This window comes from Equus caballus, chromosome 1, assembly GCF_041296265.1.
Source record: "Equus caballus isolate H_3958 breed thoroughbred chromosome 1, TB-T2T, whole genome shotgun sequence".
In the NCBI taxonomy this organism is placed as follows: Eukaryota; Metazoa; Chordata; class Mammalia; order Perissodactyla; family Equidae; genus Equus; species Equus caballus.
The window spans coordinates 166,254,285-166,260,570 of NC_091684.1; the positions used below are offsets into that span (position 1 = coordinate 166,254,285).

Below are 6,286 nucleotides of genomic sequence, written 5' to 3' on the forward strand. Positions count from 1 at the left end.
TGGAGGATCCAAGCAACACACCACCTCTGCCTTATTCTGGAGAGTGGCTTAAACCTCCCTATCCTTGTCTGCTTACTCCAAGGCTCAAGCAAGAATTGCCAGTGACATCTTAGATTGATGGAATGTGTGTCTTTAAAAGGCCTTTGATGGTTTCAAATGATTATTTCCCTCAAACCCACTCTGTCTTCTCCTTCTTTTAATGAGGAAATGTGTTTGATCCTGAACTATGTCCAAGTTTCTTTGATCTGAGGGACCACAGAAGCGTTTGACTAAAGCTTGGAGACACAGTGCAAGTGCAGATGGGAAAGCCCACGCAGCATGAGAAGAGCAGCCCTGAAGGGTGTTCTCACAGGTTTACATGAACTTGGTGCAGAGGGCACCAAAGTTCATTCCCCAAACACCAGCCACCAAGTGCTTTGAAATAGTGAAAGAAAGAGATAGGCCAGCAGTCAAATTCCAGGAAGTACAGCCGGATTCCCTCCTACAGTGGTATACTAAAGACCCCTGGAGATCCTACGGCAAGGAAACTGCTTTAAATCCCCACATTTATTTGGTGAGGGATCTGCTTTTCAGGGAGCTGGAATTGGGGCATGTAAATACATTGGTCTACAGCTTCCCCTGCCTTCTTCTCTTACCGAAGCTAGAGTGTTTTATTTTCTTGCCTTTGTTTGTTTACCCTGCTCTATAAGAGTGGTGGCTGAAAGCTTTCCTTGCTAATAGGAATTCTTCATTCATTCATTTGAAAAGCATTCACTGGGAACTTTATTCAAAGCTCTGGGCTACACTTTGTGGGAAGGAAGCATGAACTTGGCCCCTGCCTTCTCAAGAGACTTAGACCTAGAGGAAGACAGGTAAGTCATGCAAAGAGATCACTCAACGGGAGTTGCTCCTGACGAGGGCTCTAGTGTCGCTGCCTGAAGCTGTCAGGGAACATTGTGTGGGAGAAGTCACCTTCGTGCTGGCCAACCAGCGTCATCTTCCTTCTTGTTGATTATAGCTCCATTTAATTTCCAAAATGGAAATGACGTTACTTTTTAATGATTATAAGGTAACACGCGTGTATTAGTTTTCCACGGCTACTGTAACAAAGTACCGCAAGGTGGGTGGTTTAAAACAACAGAAATTAATTCTCTCACAATTCTGGAAACCAGAAGTCTGAAATTGAGGCGTTGGCAGGGCTGTGATGTCTCTAAAACCTGTAGGGGCAAGCCATTCCTCTCCTCTTCCGAGCTTCTGGTGGTGCCATCAATGCTTGGTGTTTCTTGGCTTGTAGACACAGCACGTCAGACTCTTTCTCCATCATCGCAGGGTGTTCTCACCTCACGCGGCTGTGTCTCCTCTTCTTATAAGGATACTAGCTATATTGGATTAAGGACCCACTCCACTCTGGTATGACCTCATCATAACTAAGTACATCTGCAAATGAGATCACATTTTGAGATTCTGGAGCTTAGGACTTCCACATATCTTTTTTTGGGGACAGAATTCAACCCATCACAACACACTCATTATAAAAAATTCAGATGGTAATAGCAGAAAAGCACAAAGAAGAATGTAAAAGTCACCTGAAAACTTACCAGAGATAACCACTGTTAATGTCTTTCCCTTTTTCTTTGCATACACACGTATAAAGTACAATAATCATACATATAATTTTGTGACTTGCTTATTCTCAAATTGTATCCTGGACATCTTCCAAATCAGTAAATACATATCACCCACATAATTGGTACACAATAATCTATCTAATCAAACCTGTACTGTGGTTGAAGGCATTATTAAACTGTCCATTTCTTAGCTTTGTAAGACACAAAAAAGTTCTCAAGCCTTTATGTACTTATAGTTTTTATTTAATCATTTTGGTCTATCTATCATCATCTTTTACCATCTCATTTTTCCTACCTTCCAAAAAAAAAACGGCAGCTTGAATTTCTTGCTCCAGAACAGAAATTACTTCCTAAAGAGAAATACGTGTTGATCTCTATGACTCACAAGTCTCAGAAGGCTATTACTTTATATTTGACATGTTTTGTCAGTCGTTTCAGAGTTGGCACAGATCCTGGACTACACTTTCAGATGTCAGAGCACCATACAAGGCAACCTCAAGGTCAAGAGAAAGCCTTGGGACCTGAGAGACTAGCAGACCTAAAATTGTCTCGCCAGATGATCACATTTCTCCACTTTTTGTTTAATTTGCATACTATAAAGTACAACAAAATATTTTGTTTGGTTTTCCCAACTAATAATCCAGAATAGCTGAGACCATTGTCTTTTGAGCCTAGACCAGAGCTTCTTAAACTTTAATGTACAGACAAATCACCTAGGAATCTTATAAAAATGCAGATTCTGGTTCAGTAGTTCTGGAGGGAGGCCTGAGTTATCTATCTCCTAACTAGCTTCCAGGTGATGCCAATGCTGCTGGCCCATGGACCACATTTTGATAGCAAGGTTCTAGTTGAGAGCATTGGTTAGGGAAAACCATTAATCCTGTATCTTAAATTGGGCTGCCTGAAAAGCAGACACTGAGATGGAGATTTGCACGCAGGAGGCTTGCTGGGGTGAGCTCTTGGAATAACATGAGTAAAGGAGTGAAGGAAGCAGGATTGGGCAAATGGAAAGGCTGAGCTGTGATACAGTGGCCACATAGGTCTCAGCACATCCTGTAGGAAGCTCTGAAACTGGGAGGCCCTTCAGTTGTCCTGAACTGAGGCAAGGGGGCCAGGCTTATGCACCCCGACATCAACCAGACATGGCATGCAGACTGCAGACTGCCCCAGGGAGGAGGCATCTTCTGGGGTGAGGGAGCTCCCTTCCATGAGAGCGGTCCTCAGAGGGGACTCGGCTGTGAGCCATCTGTAGCCAATACTCCTGCAAGTGGGGAGAGAGTGAGCACCTCAGCCCTGGAAGGGGACCTTGGTGAAGCACCGTTGCTCTGGTGATAGCTCCAGTGACCTGAGGAAATCCTTGTATTATTTTCTATCTTAGTCAAGTCCGAATTTAACATAGACGTTTCCCCTAATGTTTCCATTTTATTAATAAATGGAATCATGTGTCTGTGCAATGTGTCAGGTCTTGGAGCTGTGATTTCAAGGACAAGCATTTTGGCTTTACGGAGACTGGATCTGATTTGAAAGGCTACACAAGTCTTCTCATTCCAAGCAGGGATGCAGGAAGAAGGTTCAGGAAGGCACTTCAGTAGCTACTTGATTGATGGATTTAACAGAAGAGAGCAAGGTGATAACATCTAAGAAAAATGATGTGTGCCACCTAGTGGTACTAACTATAATCAAAGTCTAATGTTTCCATAAAGATCATTTCCCTTTATGCAGGCAAGGTATTCCACAGTGGCGTCAGTAGTAGTGCTTTGCTACTTTTAGAGGTAGGTGTGGGAGTTCACCGAAGTGAGATAAAATAAAACTATCTAGGGCTGGACAGCCAGATGAAAACAGATAAAATTGGATCCATTCTTTATTCCATACTGGAATTCCAAATGGATCCGAGACCTAAATACAAAAAATAAAACCATACCAGTACTTAAAAAAAGAACAGTGAATTCCTTTGTAAGCTGGGACTGGAGAAAACATTCTGAAGACAGAATCCAGAGAATTAAGGAAAGAGATTTATCAACTACAATTTAAACAAACAAAAAAAGGCAAAGCAAAAAGTTCCATGAAAGCCATTTAAAAAGTTTAACTTATATCACATAGGGCTAATATGTACAAAGTTTCTAAAATTTTTTTAAAAAATAAGGCCATCCCAATGGAAAATAGGCAAAAGATGGACAATTCAAGTAAAAAGAAATGCAAATTGCCCTTCAACTGGTGAAAATGTTAATTTATGTATTTCAGTTTCTTTTCCATTTTAGAGGTTGCTTTTAAATTTTATTTTGTATTTTAAACATGTTAACCACGGTTCCATGGTCAAACTATAAAACAAGATATATTCAGAGGTCTAATTCCATTCCTATCTACCCCCTACCCCATCCTTGATCTCTCCCTATTGGTTACCATTTTTATTACACTTTGGTGTACCTTTTCATTGTTATTTTTAAAAATAAAAGCAAGTGTCTGTTTGTGTACATATTTCTAACACCCCTAATACACAAAGTAGCACACTACACACATTCTTTTGTGCCTTGCTTTTCCCCTTTCACTTCGTAGCTGTATGTCTCCCACATTCCTTAACAGACTCATCGTGCTTTGCTGTATTCATGCACCATTCGAAAAGATGCTCCATGAGATACCATTTCCCAACTATCAAGTTAGCAAAAATCTAGGAGTTTGACAATCCACTCTATTGGAGAGACTAAGGGGAAACAGGAACCCTGATACATTGCTACTGTGAATACAAAATCACACAACTCCTGTGAAGGTGATCTTGGTAATATTAAATAAAATAACATGCTCTTTTACCCTGTGATTTAGCGATTCCATTTGTGGGAATCTGTGCTAAAGATCCATTAGCAAAAGCATATTATGTGTGCACAAGGAACTTTTTGTAATGGCAGAAGACTGGAAAAAGGCTACATATCCATCAATAGGGGCCTCGTTAAATAAACTTCGATGCATCCATAGATAACCAAAGAACAATGTCTAATTCATTTAAATCACAGTATTTTGTCTGTACATCCCTAATGGGATAGCATATGAAGAAAAAAAAAAAAGCACAAACTTAAACTTTATTCAGCAGTCTTGTTAGCAATATTGTTATTCTGTTCTATATACGTATATGTGTGTATATATATATGGATAAAGCAAATAATTATGTTAATATTTTTAAGAACCTCTATGTTCATCTTAATAGAAAGGAGACAAAAAACAAAATCAAAGAGATTAGCTTTAAAAAAGGATTGGGACATAGATAGAAAAAGGCACTTAGTATTCAAGAGTAGTCGTGGGTCTTTGAGAAAAGGAAATCTGAGACATCTAAAATCCAAAAAAATGTCAAGTTTGGGGGTGGGAGAAGGCTAAAGACAATAGAAGTAATTTTTTATGTCTGAAGCAAGAAGAAAAGAGGAGGAATGGTTTGGTTTAGTCTCTGACACACCAGTTCCTGTTAAACGATGGCTTTTCTGCAGTGCCTTTGTCTCCTAAATGGGGTCCCACTCCGTCCATCCCTACTTTCACTTTTTACCAAGTTAATTTCTACTGATTCTTCAGATCAGTAAATCATTGGTACACTCTGTTCCCCATCCTCAACAAGGATCTTTTATTCTACCATAACATAGAATCATATTTCTTTCCTTAGTGCACTTCTTTCAGTTTATATGCATGCACCATTAATGTAACCACTTGATTCATATTCTCCCCCACTTCGAGGGCCGAAGCTGTTGCAGATTTTGCTCAACATCCTATACCACAGTACATAGCAGACGCGCAATAAACAATTGTTAAAGTAAAGCAACACCCTTAACTCCCATTTTTTCCCATTTCTTCAGAGAATCTTCTTTAGATTGGGAAGGACTTGAACTCCAAAGAGAGCAAAATGATTCTAAGAAAACATTCCCTACTCAAATTTGTTCATTAGGCAAAAATTCATTTAGCCCCCGGCAGTGTTAGGCAATTGGGGATACAACAGAGGATAAGGCAGATAAAGTTCTGTCCCTACTACTTACTAAGTAGACGTGGGCACGAGGCAAGGTGGTAGTAAAAGTGTGGTAGGTTGTCTGTATTTAAATTGAATCCAAGTCTCCTGCTCTAAATGAATTACATCCCAGAAAACAGAGAACACCCCGACGGGATCGCTGATGTTTGAGAATAGAAAAACAGCTTGAGGACACGAGCTGAGGATGTGCAGTCCTGTTTGTCAACAAGCTAACCAAGGTTTCGGCAATGTGTGGGCGCGGAGCCGGCCTCCTCCCGGATCTCCTAACTTCAAATCCCACCAAATGACGCTTCTGCAGCTGCTGCCTCCTGCGGACTTCGTATTTCTCCCGCACTCTACTCTCTCATGACAGGTCCTCTTTGTTGTAGTTAAGTATGCGATCAGATTTGAGCGTCACCATCAGTCCCCCAAGTACGGACCAGCTCCCATAGTCGAAGTTTCCATTAGAGGCCCTGGGTTGGGGTTACTAAAATGAGCGTTTGTGAATCCCGACTTAAGTTGTCTCACTTCGCGTTCTGTAGAACCGGTTTCTCCGGAAGAGGGTCTTCAGTTTCAGCCAAGTTCTGAAAAAATGAGAATGAGGTGTCTACTACATTTCCCCGAATATATTGTCTCAAGCGCAGGCCAGGTTATTAAAATACGCTTTAAACAGTATTTTTGCTCCAAAAATAAGGCTTTGAAG

At 40.7% G+C, this 6,286-nt stretch overlaps 1 long non-coding RNA gene across 1 annotated transcript; it reads right to left on the minus strand.

Annotated features, from left to right (window-relative positions):
• Positions 1 to 1,018: 1,018 nt before the first annotated feature.
• LOC138924942 (uncharacterized) lies at positions 1,019 to 6,149 on the minus strand. The gene is made up of 2 exons (XR_011440360.1): positions 5,615 to 6,149; positions 1,019 to 1,416 (listed from the first exon to the last, which is right to left on the minus strand). It is a non-coding gene; the product is annotated as an uncharacterized lncRNA (long non-coding RNA).
• Positions 6,150 to 6,286: the final 137 nt, after the last annotated feature.